Source organism: Lissotriton vulgaris, chromosome 7, assembly GCF_964263255.1.
Source record: "Lissotriton vulgaris chromosome 7, aLisVul1.2, whole genome shotgun sequence".
NCBI lineage: Eukaryota > Metazoa > Chordata > Amphibia > Caudata > Salamandridae > Lissotriton > Lissotriton vulgaris.
This window is the reverse complement of record NC_141695.1, coordinates 1,241,835,774-1,241,861,635: the sequence shown is the minus strand read 5'-3', so window position 1 is coordinate 1,241,861,635 and position 25,862 is coordinate 1,241,835,774. Positions and strand designations below refer to the sequence as shown.

Below are 25,862 nucleotides of genomic sequence, written 5' to 3'. Positions count from 1 at the left end.
ACATGCAAAGCGGCCCCCAAAACTGTCGCTTTCGCCAGAAAGCTGTCGCTAACAGCTGTTAGCGACAGCGGGCTGAAAGAAAGATTAAAATATTTCGGCTTTAGCGGCAAAAAGTGCCGTTGCTTATATGCCCCTATGTTTTTTCAGTGCTAGATAAACGATTGTGAAGGAGACATACAATTGAGTGAGGAAGCATATTTACCCTAATAAATCTAATATTTCCAGTCTATATATTGCTTTTTCTTACCAGGACCCAGTGCCCACCCAATGCTTCAACCTCTCAGTCACCAAGTACATTGTCTTCACAAAGGAGAATGGAGAACCAGTGATGCATGAGTCAGCGGCCCTTGAAGGAGGGTGCTTATGTGTTCTTTGCTGCCTTTTCATAAGACAAAGTTGACTAAACAGGGTTCTTAAAATTCACTTAAAGTTTCCCAAAAGTGAGTAATGTGAAGTGCCTTATGGACTAAATATGCAACAGAAAGTACAGTGAATATAATTTCTTAGCCAACCATGCATTAGTAAAGCTCTGAAGTCATTTGACTGGCGCTTTGGGCATGTTAGCACTTTTCTGCTACTGCTTAGCAGAAATTCAATGTGGTCATTTGCGTATGGTACATTTGGCCTGTCAAATCAAATGTAAATATTTTGCTTCCTCTTGCCTGTCCATCGCATCTTCAAAACCAGCTGTATCATCTACAAAGCCATCACAACCAACACTCCTGCCTCTCTTGCTGACAAGCTCACCATCCCCAGTGTCTTTCATCATTCCCAGAGCCAAGACACCATCCAACTGCAGACGAAGAAGTGCGGGGACGTAAAAAGAGCAACAGCCCATCTCCATATATACAGCCAGGGTCTGTAGAAGCATTCCTGTATCCACCATGAATGACTCAACCCTGCTTGAGTTTAGGAGACAACTGCAGATGCAACTCTTTAAAGAACACTACATCATGATGCAGTAACAGTCGCCTTTTGATCTTATAAAACAGTTACCTCTCCTATCACTGAGCGACTGTGTCTCTCCCATGGGCCCTGTATGGTGCTCCATTGCCTTTCATCTTGGGCGGGCGATATGAGAACGAGCAAATGGAGCAATCGGACGTGTTGGAGCCACGGGGCCAAGGGAGCATCAGCTAGAGAAGGTGAGAAGCAATTCTCACTTGGGCACAGAGGAGCTGCAGGGGCCTGGCCATTTTCAACAGCGATGACAAGAGGATGATGAGATATGTGGTGGTGTGGGAATTGACAATGAGACATGCAGGATGGATAGTGATGACTGAACCTGTGAGGGAGGAAACATCAAATTTATTAAAGTGGGGGAATGAAACATATGAGGATTAGGAGAAGAGCATCTAAGGTCAAACGTAGTGTAGTGTAAGACACTGGTACACCTGGCTTGTAACAGAAATTGCCCAATCTACACAACTGTGTATGGGGCATTTATTTGCTGGTAAATCTCCTGGTGTTTCTATAGGTATATCTGGTGTGTTATGTTTGCAGAGGTCTGAATAGCACTCGATCGCCACAGGGATGCTTGGCACTGGACAAGACCAGGCTGAAATACAGGTATCATTCATTGAACGTAGTAAAGCATCTGTCTAGCTAGGAGAGCTTGAATCTTTTTTTCTGAAAGGAAGTAGATGGTAAGCTCTGTGTAGTCCAGACAGAGAGCATTTTAAAGGCAGGGGGCTAATGCTATAATAAGGCGTAATGCTCTAGAAGGAAGATTTCTGATAAGACATTAGGGAAAACAAGCATTGGCAAAGCCAACATTTCTAATGTAGCCTGTCAGCCTTTTGACTTTGTCAATGCACGTTTTGTTTTTAAATGATTTTTGCAAAGTATTGTTGGGAAGGTAGATGGGCCCTTGTTAATCCAAAATAAACCAAAATGGCTAAAAAACTAAAATATTTTGGTTCTCAAAAAGCGCACATTTTCATAGTAGTAGGGAAACTACTTGATGTCTTCCTTGTGAAACAGCAGAATGCTGTCACTCAATGCAAACTCAGCCAGTGACTTATGGGGGGCTGATCCATGGCTCCATGTTGTTTGCTGTAGTGGGCGGAAGAAAATGTAAATGACACAATAATGGACCAATGGATGAAGAGGACTGTCAAATATCCCCTAAAAGTAAATATTTTAAACATCTAGTTTTAGTAACATGAAAAGGTGTTGGCTAAAGCCATATCTGAAGAAGACAGTGACCAGTCATAGAAGCATTGTACCAGGCAGAAAGCTGTAAAACAAATTCCGACTTGAATGGGCAGCCAGTGCAGCTGATTCAAGATGGGAGATGCTCTTCCAGACCTACGTATAGGGTTCCAGGCAGCATAGATTTGTATGATCTGAAGATGATCAGGAAAGGACATTTGAATTCAAATACATACAATCATATTAGGTTATGTCAGACCCAATGACTTTGATCATCGCAGAATGTCAACCATCAAAAGTAAGATAAGGAATTATATTTTTTTTCTCACAACTGAGAGATGCAAGAGAAACTACAGCAGGAATATTTACTGCTTCTGTAGTGACTCATGGACATCCAAAATCGGATTTCTGTGGGTACAAAGTCAAGTGCATGCTCTAATTTATTTATTTAAGCATCTGTAACACCTTATCAATGGAATCCTGTGACCGGCCAAACCGCGTCCCGATGAAGCCTCATCCTACTTCACACTACTCAAGAAGCACCCTAGTAAAGTGGATGAGAACAAGACTCTTTGTGGGTCAATGTCTGAGGCTAAAGGATGAAGACTCTCACCACATGGATGCTGGATCAATTCCTCCTTACATTAGCAATGCATTAAAGCAATTACTCTTCGAGAGCAATCTCCAGAACCCGACATATGAAACGAGATGGCACCACACTTGTCATGCATGGAATTCTCAGTAGGTGGCAAGATAAGTGGAGTTCAGAGAAGCTGTCATCACGTATAGCTCCGTGGAGCAAATACCCGCAGGGCAAAAGTGAAGCAAGCTGGGAGAAGAGCGTGTGGGGGAAATTGCATGGTTACTGACTGTATTATACCTGCTTTTCTGTGTGTGTGTGTGTGTGTGCGAAGGAGCAAGAGGAAAAGTTACATTGAAGTAGCATGTAGTTTACATATTCTGTGTGTGGGTTAAGCTGACTTTGATAGCTGTGGGAGGTACCCAGAACCACTTTCTCCACTGAACATGGCCAGGGCAGATCATGTTGGTGCTCATGATAGAAATCGACAACATAGGGAGAGAAAACAGCTACGTTGGAAACAATTCCATGTCTGAGGTTTGCTCGCCACTAACACATAATCTACTAAAGAAGTAGCTACTTGTTGATAGATTGCACACCTGCCTACACACACCTCTGTCAGCCTTGCTTCTCGGCCTACTTCACTTTTCCAACAGCCAGTGGGTTAGCAAGGGTGCCATGGGCTCTAATACACAAGGAACATGGGACCCTTATCCAGAAGCTGGGAAATAACCTGCTACCGTAATTAAGGTGCAGTGGGCACCTACACCACCTGAAACCTGTGCCACTGTACCTGTTGCATCACTGATAGCTGTGCCTTTGCTTACACCTCACCTAGTTGCATTAGATCATAATCCTTCCTCATCTCTGGCTCTCCTACGTCACAAAGCCTCCGCAAAAACATTATCTCATAGATAACACCACATCCTACATTACACCTCTTCCTAGGTTACTACCTCCTGGATGCACCATTCTGCTCCCTTTCCATCTTCTACCTACGTAACAGTTTCAGTGCTGTGAAGTGACCATCTAGCAGCACCGGTGCTGTCTATTTATATATATAAAAAATTCCACAAGTATTCTCCATTACACCTCCTCCAACAGCACACCTCGGTTCCGCCCACATCGAGTCTTATGACATAACCTTCCATCACCCATGCTTCAATTTATGAATTTATTTAATTTTAATAGCCACACATGCTACAATGATCAGTGAATGTTTTACTTAGACCACGTGTCTTCAATGACTATTGTCTCTAATAAGAGGTGTACTTATAACAGTGTAATATGTGGAGTCCAGTTGACACCAAGTTACAGAAATTAAGATTTCATGGGAAGGGGGTGACAGCATGAATTTGACACAGTCCGTGACAGTAAAGTACACCATTGATTTTGCAAAATAAATTACACAATTGTACACATGTTTATCACAGTAGACTACACACACTTATTATTTTCATTTCATGGAGCAAAAGAATTTGCCTAAGATTATCCGATTTTAGGTTAGGTGTCCGAGTCAGTAATTTACGCAGTACCTCGTGAGCCGAAACACAGAAAAGAAGCACTGGATCCGCAAATTTAAGGTGTGTTCTATGCCACTGCTTTGGACTGTCTGAGCTAGCTGAAAAGCTAGAGCAGGGGTATTTTACCACCCTAGACAGTGATAAATGGTTGTTTGTCGGTGGACAGATAAAGAAATGTGCTGATTTTTTCTAACATGCAGCGGAGGCTCCCCGCCCATCGCCCCACTGCTTTTTAGTAGTGAAAAATGGAAAAAAATAATAACAAAGGTTATTATCTTTTTATTTTTCCTCGCTCACTTCCTGGAGCTGAGTGGAGGAAGGGGCCTGTCCATTCTCACATGACACAGCTGTAGGAAGGAGAAGTGGTGGCACTCCTGCAAGTTTGCATGACAGTGTGGCCGGCCATCTAAGGCCAACCAAACTGTCATGCGCACTTCGATCTCTCCACCCGAGCTGTGCTGTACAGCCGGGTGGCGATCAAGCACAGGGTCGGAGTTCCTTAGTGAGTGCCTAACTAGGGTGCTCACACCAATCTCGGAGCTGCTCTCATGCTGGGTAATATTAGAATGTGACCAGTATCTGGACTGGCTTAGGGGAGTCTGTGGCATGCCAGGAGTCGAGGAGCAGAGGTCAGAAGAGCACCGATGGTGCAGATGGCAAGTATGCATTTTCTAAATTATCTTCCCTGTGTATGTCCTGCACTGCCCCCTATGCTGCCTCCCCTACAGGAACCCACCATTTTAATGCCACAGCAGCCACCAGTGCTAAAAAAAACATTATTTGTCAACATCTCTAAAGTAATGAAACAGAACAGCATTACAATAAAATGACATAACACAGAGCAAAGTAAAAAATAACAAAAGCATAAGCGGTCACAGTGAAGCAAAACAATCAATCAGAATGCAACAGAACAACCACAGTGCAATACAATAATAGAAAAGAGCAATATCACAGTTTGAAACACAACAATGCAAAAATATAAACACAAAAATCAGCGCCACAACAAAATTCAACACAACAAATATGCACAAATATTTGTGTCCCATATTTCCATCTCCACAAATCTACTTTCATGATACAGTGGTAAAATCTGTTTGCATTGAGTGCTGTCGCACTGCGTACCTGCCACCAAGGACATCAAATAGCACCAATCAAAAATGTTTCGAGTTTTAGCCCATTTTCTTCTTCCCTTGTCCAAAGCTTTCTACACTTCTACACTATCTCCTACCCACGAAAATCTTGCCCAATCCTAGTCCAAGATCTTCCAGCGATACTACAACTCCCATCCTAAACCACACCCCTTTTTCTTGACCCAACCCCCTCGTCCCAGTGTTTGTATAAACATTATCATTGGTCTGGTAGCAGGGGTGGCTCCTCCACCAAGGCAGAGAAGCGTTTTCCCTCTGCTCTCAGAGCTGAAACAAATGGAATGATTATAACTTTGTTATTATCATATTTTTTTTATGCTACCGGGCTGGTGCAGGGCTGGGTTCGCATTGGGAGGAGTTAAGTGCACATTCTAAGTGCGCATGAATGTTTGACCGGCCCTCTCGGGCTGGCCAAACAGTTATGCACACTTTGCATGTTCCCCGCAAGGCTGTAATACACAGCCTGGTGGGGAACATGCCCAGGCTCCCCGTCCCCCTCTGAGCACCAAACCACAGCGTTCAGAACAATCATAACACTGCACTGCATTTTGATTGGCTTCGGGAAGCCTGGGTGCTTCCTGGTTCCAGGACTGCCAAGAAGAGAAGCAACGTCGGAGAGAAGGCGACCGTGGAAAGGTAAGTGTATTTTTTTTTGGGCGGGGTTTCAACCGTCCTCGCTATTCCCATTCCCTGCCAGCCGCCACTGTCTGGTAGTATGATCAGCCTTTGGTGTTCTTAAAGCACAGAGGACCATTACACACTGGAATGCGAGATTTGTACTCCAGTGGTGGTGGTTCCATGCCTGACGTCATATTTTAGGAATGCTAATAATTAGGAGTGTCCAGGTGCTTTACCAGCTGCAACTGCCTTGGCCTCTAGTGCTTCTTGCCTTGTACTTGCTGCTCCTAGTCATAGGGATCAAAAGAAGCCATAGAGAGCTTGAACTGTCATGTTTAGTTTCGCCAGTTTCCACTTCCTGCCCTTCGCCTACCCTTCAGCAGCGGATAGGAGAAAGTGAGGGGCAACCGAATGACGTCATTGGGCGTGTGATGTCACTTCCACTACCCTGGTGAATCTACTTCTACGTACGTTATGAAGACCTAACAGTACCATGTGATGTGCTATACCCCACTGTGTCCCAATGGGATGGTGTGGGGCGGCAGAACATTGTGGGATTGATGACATAAAAAGGAGCAAGGTGCGTTCGGTACCAGGAGCACAAATTAATGCATCTTAACAACGGAGAAAGGCTCAGGAAACGGCCGACCACGTCCCTGCTTCCCGTCATCGCGGCTGGGGTGGGCTCAGTGCCGCATCACACCGGATCCCGGGCCCCTCTGATGCATTATTCACAGCGGATGCATTAGCGCGAGCACGCGAGAGATCTGAGAGCTGTGGTTAGACACAGCCGACGAGCAAAGAGAACCGTGAGCGCCGGCCGCGGCCACCACCACTTCAAGGCGGAAGGCGGAATACTACACAGGGACTATCCGCCTCCTCTCGGGGCGCCTTCATCGCACAGAGACAGGCTGATCACACGGAGACAGGCTGATCACACGGGGACAGGCTGATCACACGGGGACAGCCGAGTTACAGAGGGACAGTCTAGTCACAGAGCGACAGGCTGATCACACGGGGACAGGCTGATCACACGGGGACAGCCGAGTTACAGAGGGACAGTCTAGCCACAGAGCGATAGGCTGATCACACCGGGACAGGCTGATCACACGGGGACAGGCTGATCACACGGGGACAGCCGAGTTACAGGGGGACAGTCTAGTCACAGAGCGATAGGCTGATCACACCGGGACAGGCTGATCACACCGGGACAGGCTGATCACACGGGGACAGCCGAGTTACAGAGGGACAGTCTAGTCACGGAGCGACAGGCTGATCACACGGGGACAGCCGAGTTACAGAGGGACAGTCTAGTCACAGAGCGACAGGCTGATCACACGGGGACAGCCGAGTTACAGAGGGACAGTCTAGTCACAGAGCGACAGGCTGATCACACGGGGACAGCCGAGTTACAGAGGGGCAGTCTAGTCACAGAGCGACAGGCTGATCACACGGGGACAGGCTGATCACACGGGGACAGCCGAGTTACAGAGGGACAGTCTAGTCACAGAGCGACAGGCTGATCACACGGGGACAGGCTGATCACACGGGGACAGCCGAGTTACAGAGGGACAGTCTAGTCACAGAGCGATAGGCTGATCACACCGGGACAGGCTGATCACACCGGGACAGGCTGATCACACGGGGACAGCCGAGTTACAGGGGGACAGTCTAGTCACAGAGCGACAGGCTGATCACACGGGGACAGCCGAGTTACAGAGGGACAGTCTAGTCACGGAGCGACAGGCTGATCACACGGGGACAGCCGAGTTACAGAGGGACAGTCTAGTCACAGAGCGACAGGCTGATCACACGGGGACAGCCGAGTTACAGAGGGACAGTCTAGTCACAGAGCGACAGGCTGATCACACGGGGACAGGCTGATCACACGGGGACAGCCGAGTTACAGAGGGGCAGTCTAGTCACAGAGCGACAGGCTGATCACACGGGGACAGGCTGATCACACGGGGACAGCCGAGTTACAGAGGGACAGTCTAATCACAGAGCGACAGGCTGATCACACGGGGACAGGCTGATCACACGGGGACAGCCGAGTTACAGAGGGACAGTCTAGTCACAGAGCGATAGGCTGATCACACCGGGACAGGCTGATCACACGGGGACAGCCGAGTTACAGGGGGACAGTCTAGTCACAGAGCGACAGGCTGATCACACGGGGACAGCCGAGTTACAGAGGGATAGTCTAGTCACAGAGTGACAGGCTGATCACACAGGGACAGGCTGATCACACGGGGACAGGCTGATCACACGGGAACAGCCGAGTTACAGAGGGACAGTCTAGTCACAGAGCGACAGGCTGATCACACGGGGACAGGCTGCTCACACGGGGACAGCCGAGTTACAGAGGGACAGTCTAGTCACAGAGCGACAGGCTGATCACACAGGGACAGGCTAGTCACACCTGGCACTGAAGGCTGATCACACAGGGACAGACTGGTCACACGGCTGCAGGCTGATTACACGGGGACAGGCTAGTCACACGGGGTCAGGCTGATCACACGGGGACAGGCTGATCTCACAGGGGCCGGCTGGTCACACGGGGACAGGTTAGTCACCGCTGGCAGCCTGATCACACAGAGCCAGGCTGGTTCTCGCACACGGGCAGAGTGGTCGCATGTGGCAAGCTGATCGTAAGGGGATGGACAGATCATAGACAGGTCATAGAACCGATCGGCACAAGAAATGGACAGTCCGGTTTTCGAACACTGATAACATGGGCAGGCCGACCATTGAGGGACAGGCTGATTACGCTGGGCAGACCGACGTAGAGAGGTCACCTGGCCTCAAATCCCACATAGGGCAGTATTATCAGTGAGGGGCAGGCAGGTCACACGGGGTGAGACTGAGCATACTTCACAGACTAACTATAGAGGTGTTAAAGGAGTGATTATTGCAAGCGGCAAACTGATCACACAGGGACAGTCAGATGTTCACACTGGGACAGACTGATCCCTTGGGGTTCATCAGGTGTCGCAGGTGCACTGTCATTTCACGGGCACGAGCAGGATCGAAGGACGTCGCAGGAGCATTCTAGCTGGCAGACAACATGGGGCTGTCGCCTGAGTGCACACGAGCCCACTGGGACAGGGGAACCACGGGGAGCCAGGATGACTGTATGGGGACTCACTCATCACACAGGCACAGACTGATCACAAGCGAGTATTGAGATTCAAAGGGTAAGAGGCAACCGGTCACGGGGCAGAACGATCGCCACTCTGGGGGCAACGAGCACCACAAACGTTTCAAATGTGTTAATATATATTGATCCTTTACAGACCACGGAATTCTACGTCTGGAATGGACCGGTCGGGCTTTGCTCCATCACTGACCCTGAGTGGCATCATGTCATGTCAGGCACAGAGTGCCTATTTTATGTGTAAAAATCGGTACCAGACACATTATAGTACAATCAATCAAAGTGATTTTTCTCACAGAGGCACTGATTTTTAAACAGAAAACATGTATTTATTATAAAGACCTGCTCACGTGAGGCACAGCCGTGGAACAAAAATGTTTCCAGCAGAATCTTTACACAAGAGTTGAGATTCGTTAAGTCTCTGGTCCAAATGCTATTTTTCTCAAACGACCGAGTTGCATTTCGTGAACTCTCAGACAGGATTTGGCAGTAGTGGTGCCTAAGGGTCATTTCTTTAATTCCAAAGCTAACTTCCGGGAAGTCTTCAGCATTAGGCTCCCAAAGGCTTGAAAATCTCCACTCAGCCGACGATGGTTTACGCCCCAGGGAGCTGTCCTTGGTGCTGAAGTTGGTAATACCGCGAGTCGAAGGGACGGCATGGAGGACGAACGAGATATACCGCCTCATGGCCGCATCCATCCGACGCTTGACTTGAAGCATCAACCTCCCATAACACTGTGGCCTCCAAAGGCACCGACCAGAGGCGCAACTAGAGCCGAATTTCGGATGGGGCTAAGGAAAAATTTCGGTGGAAGCTGAACTTTTAATCAGTAGGCAGAGTGGAGCTGCAGGGGCTCTTAGAAGGGGGTGAAACAACTGCAAGGCCTAATTAACATTCAAATGGTCTTTTAAAGACCTGTGAAACGTTCGGGTGCGGCTGTCTGTGTGCCCGGGAACTGTCTCATCCCGGGCTGCCACACACAAGGGGGGGGGGGGGGGCGGGGGGGCTGAACTGAAGCCCGGTGAGTCCAATGGGTGTTGCGCGCCTGGCACCGACCCCCGTAGAAATGGCCGATGAGATAAATGGGATATATAACAGGAGAATACAGTTCCTTCCAAGACAGAAATAAAAAACATTATTTTTAGAGGACTCCTTAGTCCATTTTAAACACATAAATTCCCGTTGATAGGCACTTTCATCTACCAATCTACACAAAAAGACCCTACATTCACACTTCACATACCCCATTGGGAAAAAAAGATCTCTCACATAGTGCCCTTGCGGGTGCCCGTCGGGCATTGCAGCGCCGGTCCGACGAGGAGCAAAGCCCTATGATGAAGCATTACACTCATCTAGGCGTGTGAGGGCTCTTTTTCTTAAGGGAGGGGACCTCTGCCCACTCCCCTAGGAACTCTCCGACCACTTTATCTCTCTCTTGGAAGGATCTGCATACTCCTGTTATATATTGGACTATATAGGAGCGCATGTGCTGGACCTATAAAAGGCTCTAGGCCGCCCGCTGTTTTGTAAGACGATGAGATAAATGGCTAGTCTGACCATGCCTTTATTTGTCTCCTAACAGTCACAGTAATATTGTCAGCACTTTCCTTGTCTCCAAGAAATTCTGCAACCTGTGTCCAGAGACAGTGGCCTCAGACAACAATACTGACTGTATTTCAATCACAGTTGGTTTTCCTGTTCCGATTGGTACCCTGGACCATGGCCACCCAGCTGGTTGGGGCACCCAGGAAGTTGGGGGGCTCTTAGGAGGGACTATACTAGGCTTATCTAATTGCAATTAGACTTTTCTTTTGCATGGAGGTCTTCCTCTGTGGTTTTGCTGTTGTTGGCAGGGACTGTGCATGAGCTCAGAGGTTCTTCTTGTCAGTTGCGAAATGCTCGTGAACAATGGTGCTGAGGGATAGGGCACTGACATGGGACCTCAATGCTGCCCTGTGGAACTCATCACAATACAATGTTTTATATTGTATCTCATATCACTCCTGCTCCCTTTCGATGATCTACAACAGGGGTTAGAATCTATCACTTTTTATGGCACTTATTTTACCGACTTTGAATGACAGAAGGCTGAGTCAGCCTTGCTGTGATTCTAATTATGATCTACATTTCTTAGTGGTGAGTGCTAAGATTGATGAGCCATCTTACTGGAAACTAAAAAAAACCTGGGTGGAACTTCTGCTATGTAGTGCTTTGGATTTCGACTGTACAAGCATAATAGAAAGTGGTTAATTTGAGCCGGTGTTTGCCGGTGGGGAACACAGGCACTTTTTTTTGGGGACAGGTAATTATTTTTCTGCATCAGATATTTACCCAGAACAAGAGAGGGAAAAACACACACGTTGTGCAAAGAAAACAGAAAAACCGTCGCAAAGGGAGAAACCAGAAAATTGCAAAGGGAAAAGGGAATCTCTGGAGGTGGATGAAAGAGGCATGAGTTGGATTTAAGACTAATAACCTTGGTATCTGGCATGCCCACATATATTTGGACCAGCTGCAGGTTTCTGCATAAGCCTGGGCATAATTTCAATTGCTTTATTAAACAGCAAACATAGACATGGTGGTTTGCTGTCCCCAGCAGGCCACCATCCCTGTGTTATTGTCCCTTCCCAATGGGTCACAAAATGTGACCCACCTCATGAATAATGATGAAGCAGGTCTCTGGCGACCCATTTGGGAATTGCTAATGTGTCTGAGACACATTAGTACATTTCATTTTGCAAGTATCTTATTGTCGAAACAAATGCAATTAGAGACTCACAAAAGGAAATGTTCATAACCTGGCCCCTAATTACTAATGATTCGGCGATAACTCCTCCTTGCATAATTAAGAGTAATTTAGGGGTAAAAAAAAAGAAAGTGAGAACGCATTTAGCCAGCGGCTGCTCATGTTCGCTATTTGTGTTTCGTTGCATTTAAAGCTATTTTTTACCAGAAAATGAATCCTCACATTCATTTTGGACGCAAGGGGGCATTTTTGCAATAAGTAATAGCGCTAAATGCAGAATTTCTCTTCTTGCGTAATTCAAGCATAATCTTTTGGAATTGTTAGGTAATACGCCATCATTACGCTGCACTGAATTACACGAATTACGCCCACCCCTACATCTGAGCAGAACATAAGGCACCAGCACTCTTTCTTTTACAAATTAAGCACTAATAGAGAAACCGATCTAGTATTAAGTGCTTTGGGAAGGATTACTATGGGATTTTACTCACACTGACCTTGCAGAGACAGGAGCTCAAAAATGGCTGCCTATGCCCCAGGGCCAGCCTTGTGAGTGACTATATTCAACCATAATATCCTCTGACAGGTGACTATTGCTATGACATCTCCAGATTTGTCACCTGGCATGCCTGCATCTGTTCAAAAATTGAAAGTATCGCTGGTAAATTCACCATGGGCACCTTGAACGTCTGACCTTTTTAAGGTCCTAGTGGGTCAGAACTGGAGACCCGAACCTTTCCCAAGATTTGTTCTAAGAAATATTTAAAATTGATGTGGTGTATGTTACATGCCTCACTCCTCTTTTCACAAACACTAAAATCAGAGGGCCGCACTACATATATGAGCTCTGCTGTACTCCACACCCATCCAACCACCAAACAACAAAAACTGTGTAATTCACCAACTTCAATGAGAAACTCACATGTTGCCTCTGTCCCAGTCACTGAGCTATCCAAGCCTTGGCCTCACTTCTCATAGCCTTCTGTGGCTGGTGGGGCTAATTGGCACTGGGGAAAAAGAAAAAACAGGTGCAGTTAGGATAAAAAATAAGAACATACATCCCGGAATTTGGCTATCTTGAAGAACATAGGGGGTCGGGCTGTGTTTTATTAGCAAATTGAAAAGAGTTCAGACCAATAGCTTTCACCAGGTTGGAGCCACTTCAACAAGAGAATAATTGGAAACCACTGAACAGGAATGCCTTGCAATCAATCATCTGGGCACTGAAAACCTAAACATTCCATCGGTGACACACTTTTTGTTGCCTAGGCTGGTCATTGGCTCCCACAGTAACCAGTGAAAATCTAAAAATACAGAATAAATGTCTGTGGATGTTGATAGAGGGCCCACGGGCAAGCATCAAACTAGGATGGATCAAGCCCTTTGTTGATTTATAGACAAGATTTGCCTGGACAGGTTTTAGATTCCTCTTGTCCAACATTTTAGGGGGAAGTAGTGAAAACGCTTCCACAGACCATGTCCAGCCCATGGTTTTTTTGTGGCTGTCAATGTCTATCAGCCAACACAACAAGTTGATGGGCGGAGGGCTGAAACTTTTCAACCACTCACCCCCAGTCAAGAGATCTGGGCTTAATCAATCGCTCCTTTGCTATGTCTACCAGCCATCTCACTTGTTGATGCCGCGGCAGCTATGAAAAAGAACAATATATTAATGTCTGTTCTGAAACCAGTAATACCTCTCTTTTCAAGGTTTGTGCTTACCTGGTGCTTTTTTCATTGAGAATTTACAAACTGGCTCTTGGAGTAAAGATTCAAAGCAAAGAGCCAAGTTGTAGTCCTTGCTCTCTGGCCAGAAAATATCCCTTAGAGGAGGCTACAAGTAAAGACGAATACTGTCAGCATCAGCAACGAACAGATAGGGCTGCTCAAGCCTGGCTAGCGGGGAGCGGCCAGCTCAGCTCTCCATCCGTCGGAATGCCTGTTAGGATAAGACTCTCAGTATTTACATATTGGCAGAACGGCAACAGAGCAGAGATGGTGCCCAGAAGCAGGATTACCAGACATGTTACTGCTCTGTGCCATTCACAGATGTGTGCTAATTACCAGCAGGTGCGCGGGGAATGCTGCCATGCCTCCTAATGATTACCACAGATGTTTCCAGTGCCAGAGTGAGGATGCAGAAACGACTAGAAGTAACAATGTTACCAAGGGTTGTTCCCCATTTTTTTTACTTTATCCTAAAAATACAGTGGAAAGGAATGCCGATCACATAAATGTTGCCACAGCCATTGCCGCCTTGCTCAGTGGTAGGGCCTATTCGTGGCCATAGCTTAGGATCATGTTAAATGAATTTAGCGGGACACTATGAACAATTTTCGTTCAAGCTACACCATTCCTTTTGTTAACAAGGGGCTACATTTAAATCTCTTGAGCACGCAAACAGGAAATACAAAGTAGCTCACCATAGCACACACTATGCATGACCCTCACAAAAATGTGAGTGCAGTATGTTTATAGAGTACTGCACTATTTACACAGGCGTTTCACTACAGTGCTGATATTTACACCAATGTACACTACATTCTCAGAGCATTACACAGCATCGCCATGCATGAATCTGTACCCCCATACAGAGCGCAAGTCGAGGGTACATGCAGGTAGACGGCGCCTACCCGCTATTTTCACATAGGAGACCCCGTCTACCCTGCCAAGAAGTTTGGTCCCACAGAAATATGCTAAAGTTGTCCCGGCGTAATTTTCAGACACCGGGACACATTCTGCTTTCGTTCTGAGCAACAAAGTGCAGGCGGCGAGGGGGGTTATCAGTATTCTGGCTGGGAGCCATCTGGACCCTCGCACCTAATTGGATGGAGGGGAAACAAAGAACCCCGCTTGTTACTTCACATGTACTCAGGAGAGGCATGCTTTTGACTTTGTTCAGTTCCTGTATATAAGAGATATGCAACCACTGTAAGAATGTCAGATGTGTTGGTCTGTCCCAGTATATACACAAATAATTTAAATACCACTATTTTGTTTTATTTCTTTTATAGCGCTACTCATCCCAAATACAGGGTGCTAGAGTGATTTACATCATACGTACACATACACATTTGCTATAAATCATATGTGTGTAAATCATTGTGTAGGATGTGTTACATATAAGACAGTGAGGGGTACAGGGGGCAGGAGCCACATGTCTTTCATAGCTCACTGTGATATATTGGATGTAACCCACTTACCCATTTAAATAAAATAAAAATCTGGAACTAGACAAAACACAGGTCTTTCCAGCAAACGTGTTAAACTCCAAAGTTATCTTGCCATTATTATTCCCTGAGATTCAGTTGGCCAGAAAGATTTCTTCAGCAGGCTTCTTAAACCTTTGGGACATTTTAAAATGCAGACTTTGCAACCAATTAAGCAGAACGGAGTTAGTACCATGTTTCTCCTTGTTGCCAATTTCAGTGAGGCAGGGTTTTAGAAAATAAATGTATAAGTTGAAGCCCAGATTTTGCGTTGGTGTTGTGTCACTTTTTTGGCACAACCCCATCGCAATATCTTGTTTGTTAAATATTGTAAGGTGCTCAAATGTACTCATGATAGACCTGTTAAACATGTGTGAGGTCTTAAAGTCTGATGTCACTTCTTGTCATGTCAGTTCCTGTAAGGTCATGGGTTGTGATGCTACTTCCTGTGATGCCAGGTGCAATGTCACGCATTGTGATGTCACGCATTGTGATGTCACATACCATGATGTCACTTGCATACTGCCTAACATGGTTAGTCCCCCACTTCTTTTTAGATCTTGTGCCCTGCCTCCTTATGTGTGTATTCATTTACTGAGCCTGAGTGCACACATGGATACAACAATGTAAAGTGCACCTTTTTTCATAACATGACTTTCCCTGCCTATGTTATGAAAAGATGCCACGAGAATGCAAATAATTGGAGTCTACAAGAGATGTACGTGCAATATACACCAACAAATACAAGCACTCAGAGCACTCTACATCACACACTTAGAAGAAAAAACACACTATTAAGTACAATAACTTGCGTGCTCACGTGCAAACTCAGATGTTACAATAAGCAGAGCACTCATGAATGTAAATACTTAGTATATTACACATCTTATCACTTGTACAAACTTAGTGAGTACACTAAAATGAAAAGTGACATATGCCAGACCATGGAAGACCAGTTACAAAATCAAATCCAAACACCCAGCAGCGCAGTGGCGTAACGATGCCCCCCCAGTGCAGGGGGGCCCGAGCTCCAAAGGGCCACCTCCAGCACTGTGCACAGGCGGCAGCCGAGAGCTCCTGACTGGGCCAGGAGCATGGGAGGCCCCTCTAAGTACTTTGCAAGGGGGGACTCAAGTTTCATTACGCCGCTGCAGCAACGCACTCATCATCACACGTCTGAGCCCACCACAAGGGAGGGCGGTTGCTGATAGAATTAAGATGCTGAACTTTTTGACTGGCTCATGCATGGCATCATGAATGGAGATTGAGGGTCCGATTTACAAAGAACCTCTGCGCATGGCAGAGGCACCGCAGTCGTGGCGGGGTGGCTCACACTCGTTGAACAGACCTGCGGAATGAAAAACTGAAATGTGGAGGCCCGCCACGAGTGCAGAGCCTCCGCTACGACTGCAAGACCTCTGCCACGAGTGTGGTGCTCCCGTTATGACTGCGAGGCCTCTGCCATGAGTACAGAGCCCCCACTATGATTGCGAGGCCTCTGCCACGAGTGCAAAGCCCCTACTATGACTGCGAGGCCTCTGCCACGAGTGCAGAGCCCCTACTATGACTGCGAGGCGTCTGCCACGAGTGCAGAGCCTCCACTATGACTGCGAGGCCTCTGCCACGAGTGCAGAGCCCCCACTATGACTGCAAGGCGTCTGCCATGAGTGCAGAGCCCCCACTATGACTGCGAAGCGTCTGCCACGAGTGCAGAGCCTCCACTATGACTGCGAGGCGTCTGTCATGAGGGCAGAGCCCCCACTATGACTGCGAGGCCTCTGCCACGAGTGCAGAGCCCCCACTATGACTGCGAGGCGTCTGCCATGAGGGCAGAGCCCCCACTATGACTGCGAAGCATCTGCCACGAGTGCAGAGCCTCCACTATGACTGCGAGGTCTCTGCCACGAGTGCAGACCCCACTGCGACTGCAAGGCCTCTGCCACAAGTGCAGAGCCCCCACTATGACTGCGAGGCCTCTGCCACGAGTACAGAGCCCCTACTATGACTGCGAGGCCTCTGCCACGAGTGCAGAACCCCCACTGCGACTGCAAGGCCTCTGCCACAAGTGCATCGTCCTTTGTGAATCGGACACTGAGGGATTCTTTTGTCATCAAGGATTCAAAACATAGGAAGTTCTGAATTATGCGCAAGTCACATGACTTGCAACTGTTCTTCCTTCCCCACTCCATGGGAGACAACTAAATTCCACCTGAACAAGGAGGAGCTTGGGAAAGACTGTTGAAAATAACCTCTGCTGGTCGCTCTGTCCATTCCCGGTCAGTCTAATGGTAAACGGGGCGAATCACTAACGCCACCTCATTAAAAAGAGTCTCCTTTCTCTATTTAGATAAGGATTCTGACTTGGTAAGTTCAATAACCAGTATATTTACCACATTGCATCACTGGAGTCATTAGTTTAACAACGAGGAAGGCCCAGATACTAATGTGTCTGCTGTAATTAGCCCACCACTTCCAACCAGCAAGGTATTTCATAACAGAAGCATATATGAAGCAACAACGACAGACCAGATAAAAAAGTATGAGACTTGTCAACACCCATGCCTACAGCTACAGAATAATCCAGTGGAGCCACTCAATCCAACCCAGCTAACAGAAATCCAGGCACGGCTAAACCTTCAGGCAGGCCTTGAAATGATGTTTAGTCCCTCTGTCCCTCTCAGCCAGTTACCTGCCTCTTACTCTATAGAGTTGCCAACAACCAATTGTTAATTCCTGCAAACTGGATCTGACACTGAACTGCTACTACTTCCATAAAAAAAATATCCATATCTCGGCACCAGTTGGCTGGGATACTGCACCTCTAAACACGGGAATGAGATGACAGCTGCTTGGACAGGAACGTACCCTGCATGGTATAGACACATGTACCCCTGCCCTGAATTTCCAACTGCATTTGAAACGGGTATCCTGACTTTTTGAGGGGTCTGGCGACACACCAATCTAGAATGAGTGCAGAGACCTAGGCCTCCTGACTATTTGAGGCGATGGAAGGACTGCCCTGTCACCTGGAGGGATGCACCAGGCAGCTCCTTTAAGCAGACAGTGGAGCACTATCCCTGTTTTGGATGAATCATGTAAACTGATGGAGGCATTGTACAGTGTTTTGTGCTGTATACTGTGACCAAACCTTTTTATCTGTGTCAGTGAGAGTGTTGTCTGCTAACCCACCTTAAGTAAAGTTCTGATGTTATGTGAAACACTAAAACCTGGTGCTGACTTCTCGTGTGCACATCACGTGCAGCGGAAATGTATTGTGCGTATTCCTGTAGTCGGAGGCTGGAGACTCAGACGCTGACATGAGGAGACATGGCTGCCTGTAAAAATCCCACAGAGCCTGTGTGAACAGGGGGCTGCTAATTCGTTTTTGTGCACATTGCCATTTGACTGATGGGCGGGTGGGACTGCAGTTTCTGTTGTTAAGGTGAGTGAGTTTCTAAGCAGGGCTTGCCCTTTTGTCTGTCTCTGATCACTACTCCAGGAAGGCTAATGACAGCCAGGTGCCGAGATCTCACGCCTCTGTGTGCCATTGTTGTGCGTATTAGAGCGAGCCCAATCGCTACCTGCTGTGTGAGCCATCACTTTGCGCAAATAATCCTAGAGAGCAGCCTGGAAATGACATATGAAAAATAACCAACCCTAACCTGTTCTGAGTCCTCAGGCAGTGGATCAACATCCTGTGACTGAAAAATGTGTACAAAAGGGGGATTGAAACTGCCTCACGTGTTTGCAGTGCCAAGCTCTCCTTGATTGAGGAAGGGAGTGCTCTGCAGAATCCTAAAATGACTGTTGTGTATCCAGATCTGGTGTTTGTCTGACAGCAAGGCTCTAGGTGGTGTGAGTTTGTTACCTGAAGTCAGCATATTCCACTGGAAGAGCTGAGGATCTGCCTGAAGGGCTTAGAATCCTGCCAGCCTGTTGAGAGGGGGAAGGCATGTGTCTGGCCCTGCAGAAGGAGAGACTGTTCAGGAGGAGAGATCCCGTTTTTTCTCCAGAGTGAGATGAGAACTCAGAGGAAGCTGACTAACCTGTGTGAGTGAGCCAGGAGTGACCAGTATTACAAAGGGTCCCCCAGGACCGTCTGCAATTTTCAAGAGCATCTAAAAAATGGCAAGATGATGGAATAAACCCAGATCAGTTGACTGGGGGAGAGTGCTTGCAATGTTCAACACTCCGTTGATCATCCCCTTTGGTTTTACTTTGTTCGCCCTAAGTTGGCAGGGTATGCCCAGACGTGGGTAGCTTGCTCACTTTGCCACTGGATTCAAGCTAGCCTGGCTGATGACGGCTGATTAGCCAGAAACCGGACCCAGGATGCTTGTTTCTGGTCCAGGGAAGACATGGCTTGGCAGTTCGGGCTGGACTGTTCCCATGAGACACAGGGTCAGACTGTTTTGCAAATGGCCATGTCTGAACTGGGATGGCAGAATGAACTAAAGAATGATGATGGATTAAACCCAGATCAGTTGACTGGGGGTGAGTGCTTGCAATGTTCAACACTCCGTCCATCATTCCCTTTGGTTTTGTTTTGTTCGCCCTAAGTTTGCAGAGTATACCCAGACGTGGGTCCCTTGCTCACTTTGCCACTGAATTCAAGCTAGCCTGGCTGATGACGGCTGATTAGCCAGAAACCGGTCCCAGGATGCTTGTTTCTGATCCAGGGAAGACATGGCTTGGCAGTTCAGGCTGGACTGTTCCCACGAGGCACAGGGTCAGACTGATTTGCAAATGGCAATGTCTGAACTGGTGTGGCGGAGTGAGCTAAAGAATGACGATGGATTAAACCCAGATCAGTTGACTGGGGGTGAGTGCTTGCAATGTTCAACACTCCGTCCATCATTCCCTTTGGTTTTTATCTTGATTTGTCCAGCAGACTGTTGTGGGCTGAGCAACTGATGTTGCAGATACAGAAAAGAAGGAAATCAAATTACTGCTAAGGTGTGAAACCACAAACCAGCGTGGAGGCTGCAACTGCCCCAGATACCACAAAGAAGACTTAGCCTGAAGGCCGCAACTTGTAGAAATTGAAATGTATTCTGCATCTAACCAAGGAGGCCACCGATATCAAAGATTGGCGTCACCGCATAAGCCTGCCCCAAAGCCCGTCCTATGAAGATCATGAGTGGAGCATTCACTCTGGAGGAGTCCACCTCTGGAGGGCGGACCACCACCGAAGGCTGTTGTGCAGTCACCAACAATTAACTGTGGGGCTTAACTGCACCAGGGGATGAAACAGAGACTGAAACGTGCCGACAAATCTGCAGTACTCTCTTGTGACTTTTTGGTCCAAATGCCGCAATGAACATTGAACTGAGTTGCAAACTTAACTTAAGAGAACTTTTGGCTGATCCTCACCCGAGCCTAATCCTTGCCTATGACCTAACAAAGTACGGATGGTAATAGTGGGACCACGACCTAGCAGAAGGGAAGGCAGCTACCAGGGAAGGAAGGTGAAGTTCAGAGCCTCACGGTTGAAGCGCAACTAATGACAACCCTGTATGACATATTAATTGGATTGTGTAGTAATTAGTTCTTCTGTAGTACTTTCTTTCATAAAGATGGGCACTGGGCTGGGCTTCACGTTATAGTGTTGGTTGTTTGACTGTTGAGTTCTGAGCTCTTGCTTCCCTTCACTACCTCTATGAATAGCCTGTGACTACTCAACCCCGTTTCCCTGAGGGTCAAGGGTGGAACTCGTTCCACTTGCCCCACTTTGCAAAGACATAATAGAGACATTGCATCAGAGACGTGGAAAAGCCCCTCAACTACCATGGTTGAGGCCCATTAGCACTTGTCTGTCCCAAGGAGCTCCGAATGGGGTCTGACAACAGCTACCTAAAGCCGGCCATCAAAGGCTCCTACCTCACCCAGAGAACTCCTACATGGACCCAAAAAGCGGAACACGAGCCGTAAATGAAAGTGCAAACAAACCCCGGGCCTAATTTTAAGTTTTGGTGGAACTGAAATTCCTTCAATTTCTGGGAAAATACTAAATATGTAGGAGAGATGACCTCCCAGAATTTCGCCCACAATCTTATCCCTATGGTCAAGGCTTTAAGTGGGATAAAAAAAAACTGGGGGGTCTCACAAAGGGGCATGGCCTATGTAATTAAGGGTGTGGCTTAAAAACAACTGGGCTAAAAGCCTGTGCTTAGCATAATGTGCTGCCGACTAGTATTTTGCTGTTTCTATCAGTGCATCCAGATATATAATACAGCAAGTAACTTTACACCTACAACAAGCCAGAACTATTGGCTTTGTCAATGGTTGGTAGTTGCATAAGATAAATAAGCAACAACTATGGTTTCGTTGTATAGATTATTGAAAATGGTTCAGTTCTGAACTGATGAGATTGGGAAAGACCTAGAACAAGTCTCTTCGCACGTATATCAAATGCAGAAGGGTGGCACTGCTGCAAGTTGAGATTTTCTTTCGCCCCGAGGGTGAGGGTAAAAATGGAGAGGACCCGGCCCACTTAAAGCCCGGCCTCTGGTGGAGGAATTCTTGCCTGTGGGAAGTATTCAATATCTACAGTTTCCTCTTGAGGGTGAAGGATTTTCAGTTCCCTCCAGGTTGTAAATAATGGTCTAATAAAAGCTAAATATTAGAAATGTACTGGACTACAGCAACCTCTGCTCCCCTACTTTAAACCTAACTAGAAAGCACATTAAGCTGCTCAGTGGCATGTCCAGACACAGGCAGAGCTCAAAACACTCAAATACAGAATCACGCTTAAGGCATATATTCAACTGCATTCTAACAAGTCAACAGAGGCAGGGACCGGAAACTGCATTCATATGTCCAAACACACTGCATACACTTCTGCGGAAGCATGGCCTGAGCACACGAGAGTGCACGGTTGCACGTAGGCACCTATTGAAAGTGCACCTATTGAAAGTAGGAACACGTGTGCAAACACAGTAAATGCCACTTCCACATGCACTGACCCTGAAAGTAACACTGACTCGTGTCGTGCAGGGGTATGTGGCGCCCTTTCAGACCGTGTTGGTGGCCTTTAATGTCCCTAGGGTTGGCCGCCTTGGCTCGACACCGACCTTGGACCAGGTGCAGCAGTCTGCACTGCAAGGCCTCGGGGTCGGGGTTGCGTGCTGCACGGCTCTGTACGTGTGCGCGCGCGCTGTCGAGTAAAGCACCGGTCGCATTTGCAAACACGCGCATGGACGTTAAAATGTTCATGCACAACGTGTGCACGCAGCTGTTTAAGCAACATGTGTGCACATACCACATACAACCTTCCTCTCCTCACAGACAGAGACGTGCACAGAATGTTGGCACTGTACTCCACGCGCACACGCGCAATGCTGCCCCTCTGCATACGAGCAGCCAGCGCGCAGCTCGCACGCACACTGTACCGCACACTGTGTGTACACGTCCAGGCATATCTCAGCACACGCCCCCCCCCCCCCCCCCCCGCCCTAGAGGAGGTGGCAGCGCTCAGGGTGCCGCAGCTGGAGTTATTTGTGCAAATGTAGCGCACCAGTGTGATGTGCAGGAGCCCCCCCCCCCCCCCCCACGCAAACTCCCCCGCCCCACACCACCTCCCCTTTAAATCCTCCAGGCAGAGCTCTGCATCTCACCTCGGATACCCCGGGGCAGCCGCCCGCAGAGGCACTCACGCCCATATCTGCCTCGGAAGAGACACCCCGAGGCTAGCCAGGAGCAGACGCTCCGCCCATCCCTGTGCGTGAGGGGGAGGGCGGGGAGGCGCGTGGGGGATATGCGACCGGCGGTTTGTAAGAAGAAATACTACGCGGGGAGGGGTTTAGGTACCAGAGCAGGGGTCACGATCTCACGCTCGGACGGAGGGCTGCAGGACCATGGATGAAGCTCCTGAGACGCAGCCTATGCTGCTGAATCCCGGAAGCTGCGGGGTGTGGTGGCGCAGAGCACTACTGAGGCTTAAAATGCGCTGGGTGCTGCAGGTGTGCTGCTGATGCCCAGAAGGAGCTGGGGGGCTGTAGGTGTGCTGATGCAGCTCAGAAGCTGCAGAGGTGCTGCATGTGTGCTGCTGCAGCTCTGAAGGTGCAGTTGTGCTGCAGGCGTGCTGCTGATGCTCAGAAGCTGCAGTGGTGCTGCAGGTGTTCTGCTGAAGCTCAGAAGGTGGAGTTGTGCTGCATTAATACTGCCTAAGCTCTGAAGGTGCAGTTGTGCTGCAGGTGTGCTGCTGATGCTCAGAAGCTGCAGTGGTGCTGCAGGTGTTCTGCTGAAGCTCAGAAGGTGGAGTAGTGCTGCATTAATACTGCCTAAGCTCTGAAGGTGCAGTTGTGCTGCAGGTGTGCTGCTGCAGCCCAGAAGCTGCAGTGGTGCTGCAGGTGTGCTGCTGCAGCTCAGAAGCTGCAGAGGTACTGCATGTGTGCTACTGCAGCTCTGAAGGTGCAGTTGTGCTGCAGGTGTGCTGCTGATGCTCAGAAGCTGCAGTGGTGCTGCAGGTGTTCTGCTGAAGCTCAGAAGGTGGAGTAGTGCTGCATTAATACTGCCTAAGCTCTGAAGGCGCAGTTGTGCTGCAGGTGTGCTGCGGCAGCCCAGAAGCTGCAGTGGTGCTGCAGGTGTTCTGCTGAAGCTCAGAAGGTGGAGTAGTGCTGCATTAATACTGCTTAAGCTCTGAAGGTGCAGTTGTGCTGCAGGTGTGCTGCTGATGCTCAGAAGCTGCAGTGGTGCTGCAGGTGTTCTGCTGAAGCTCAGAAGGTGGAGTAGTGCTGCATTAATACTGCCTAAGCTCTGAAGGTGCAGTTGTGCTGCAGGTGTGCTGCTGCAGCACAGAAGCTGCAGTGGTGCTGCAGGTGTTCTGCTGCAGCTCAGAAGGTGGAGTAGTGCTGCATTAATACTGCTTAAGCTCTGAAGGTGCAGTTGTGCTGCAGGTGTACTTCTGAAGCTCAGAAGCTGCAGTGGCACTGCATGTGTGCTGCATTGGTGCTGCAGGTGTGCTGCTGAAGCTCAGAAGCTGCAGTGGCGCTGCATGTGTGCTGCATGTGTGCTGCATGTGTGCTGCATGTGTCCTGCATGTGTGCTGCTGAAGCTCAGAAGCTGCAGTGGCGCTGCATGTGTGCTGCATTGGTGCTGCAGGTGTGCTGCTTGAAGCTCAGAAGCTGCAGTGGCACTGCATGTGTGCTGCATTGGTGCTGCAGGTGTGCTGCTGAAGCTCAGAAGGTGAAGTAGTGCTGCAGACGTGCTGCTGAAGGTCTGAAGGCACTAAGTGCAGCAGCGACCTGTTGAATACCCTGAAGGCTCAATATTTGCTGCAGCTGTACCTCTAAAGCTCTGGAGGCGCATCCTGTGCTGCTGTGGATGTAGTGCTGCAGTTATAAAGGTGCATGGTGTACTGTACGAGTATTGCAGAATCTCTGAAGCCATGCCGCGAGCTACAGGAGAGTATTGCTGTATCTCTTAAACAGCAGGGTGTGCTGCACCGAGTGTAACAGTAAACCTCAAGGCATTCGGTGCTGCAGGTGTATTGCACAGTCTCTGCAGCAGCTGAATGTGCTCCTGCAGTTGTATTGCTGAACCTCGTACCGGGCAGGGTGTGCTGCTGGTGTATGGCTGAACGCATAGGGTGAGTTATTGCAGGTGCATTGCTGAAAGCCTAGGGTGAGTTATTGCAGGTGCATTGCTGACAGCCTAGGGTGAGTTATTGCAGGTGCATTGCTGAAAGCATTGGGTGAGTCATGTAGGAGCATTGCTGAAAGTACAGGGTGAGGTTTTGCAGGAGTATTGCTGAAAAGTGGTTTTGCAAGTGTATTGCAGAAAGCATAGGGTGAGTTATTGCAGGTGCATTGCTGAAAGCATAGGGTGAGTTATTGCAGGTGCATTGTTGAAAGCTTAGCGTGTGTTTTTGCAGCTGTATTGCTGAAAGCATAGGGTGAGTTTTTGCAGGTTCAATGCTTGAGACCATAGGGAGAGTTTTTGCAGGTGCATTGCTGAAAGCATAGGTTACGTTTTTGCAGGTGCAATGCTTGAGAGTATAGGGTGAGTTTTTGCAGGTTTATTGCTGAAACCACAGGGTGAGTTGTTGCAGATGCAGTCCTGAAAGCATATGGAAAGTTTTTGCAGGGGTATTTCTGAAATCATAGTCTGAGTTTTTGCAGGTGTATTGCTGAAGCATAGGGTGAGTTTTGCAGTAGCATTCCTGAAAGCAAAGGCTGAGTTTTTGCAGGTGTATTTCTGAAAGCGTAGGCTGAGTTTTTACAGGTGTTTTGCTCAAAGCACAGGGTGAGTCGTTGCAGGTGTATTGCTGAAAGAACAGGGTGAGTCGTTGCAGGTGTATTGCTGAAAGCGTAGGGTGAGTTGTTGCAGGTGCATGGCTAAAAGCATAGGGTGAGTTTTTGCAAGTGTATTGCTGAAAACATAGGGTGTGTTTTAGCAGGTGTATTGCTGAAAGCACAGGGTGAGTTTTTGCAGGTACAATGCTTGAGAGCATGGGGTGAGTATTTGGAGGTGTGTTGCTGAAAGCATAGGGTGAGGTTTTGCAGGTGCATTGCAGAAAGCATAGGGTGAGTTTTTTCAGGAGCATTTATTAATGCTTTGGCTGAGTGTTTTGCAGGTGTATAGCTGAAAGCACAGGGAGAGTTTATCAGGTATATTTCTGAAAGCATAGGGTACGTTTTTGCATGTGCTTTGCTGAAAGCACAAGGTGAGTTTTTGCAGGCGTATTACTGAAAGCTTAGGGTGAGCTTTGCAGTAGCATTCCTGA

At 48.0% G+C, this 25,862-nt stretch overlaps 1 protein-coding gene across 1 annotated transcript in view; it reads right to left on the bottom strand.

The window, feature by feature from the left end:
• CPLX2 (complexin 2) overlaps nt 1-25,862 on the bottom strand; it is a 206,689-nt gene that overhangs the window by 167,479 nt on the left and 13,348 nt on the right. The window contains exon 2 of the mRNA XM_086931742.1: nt 12,850-12,934. The gene's annotated coding sequence lies outside the window, so the exon portion shown is untranslated. The remainder of the gene's footprint in view (nt 1-12,849; nt 12,935-25,862) is intronic.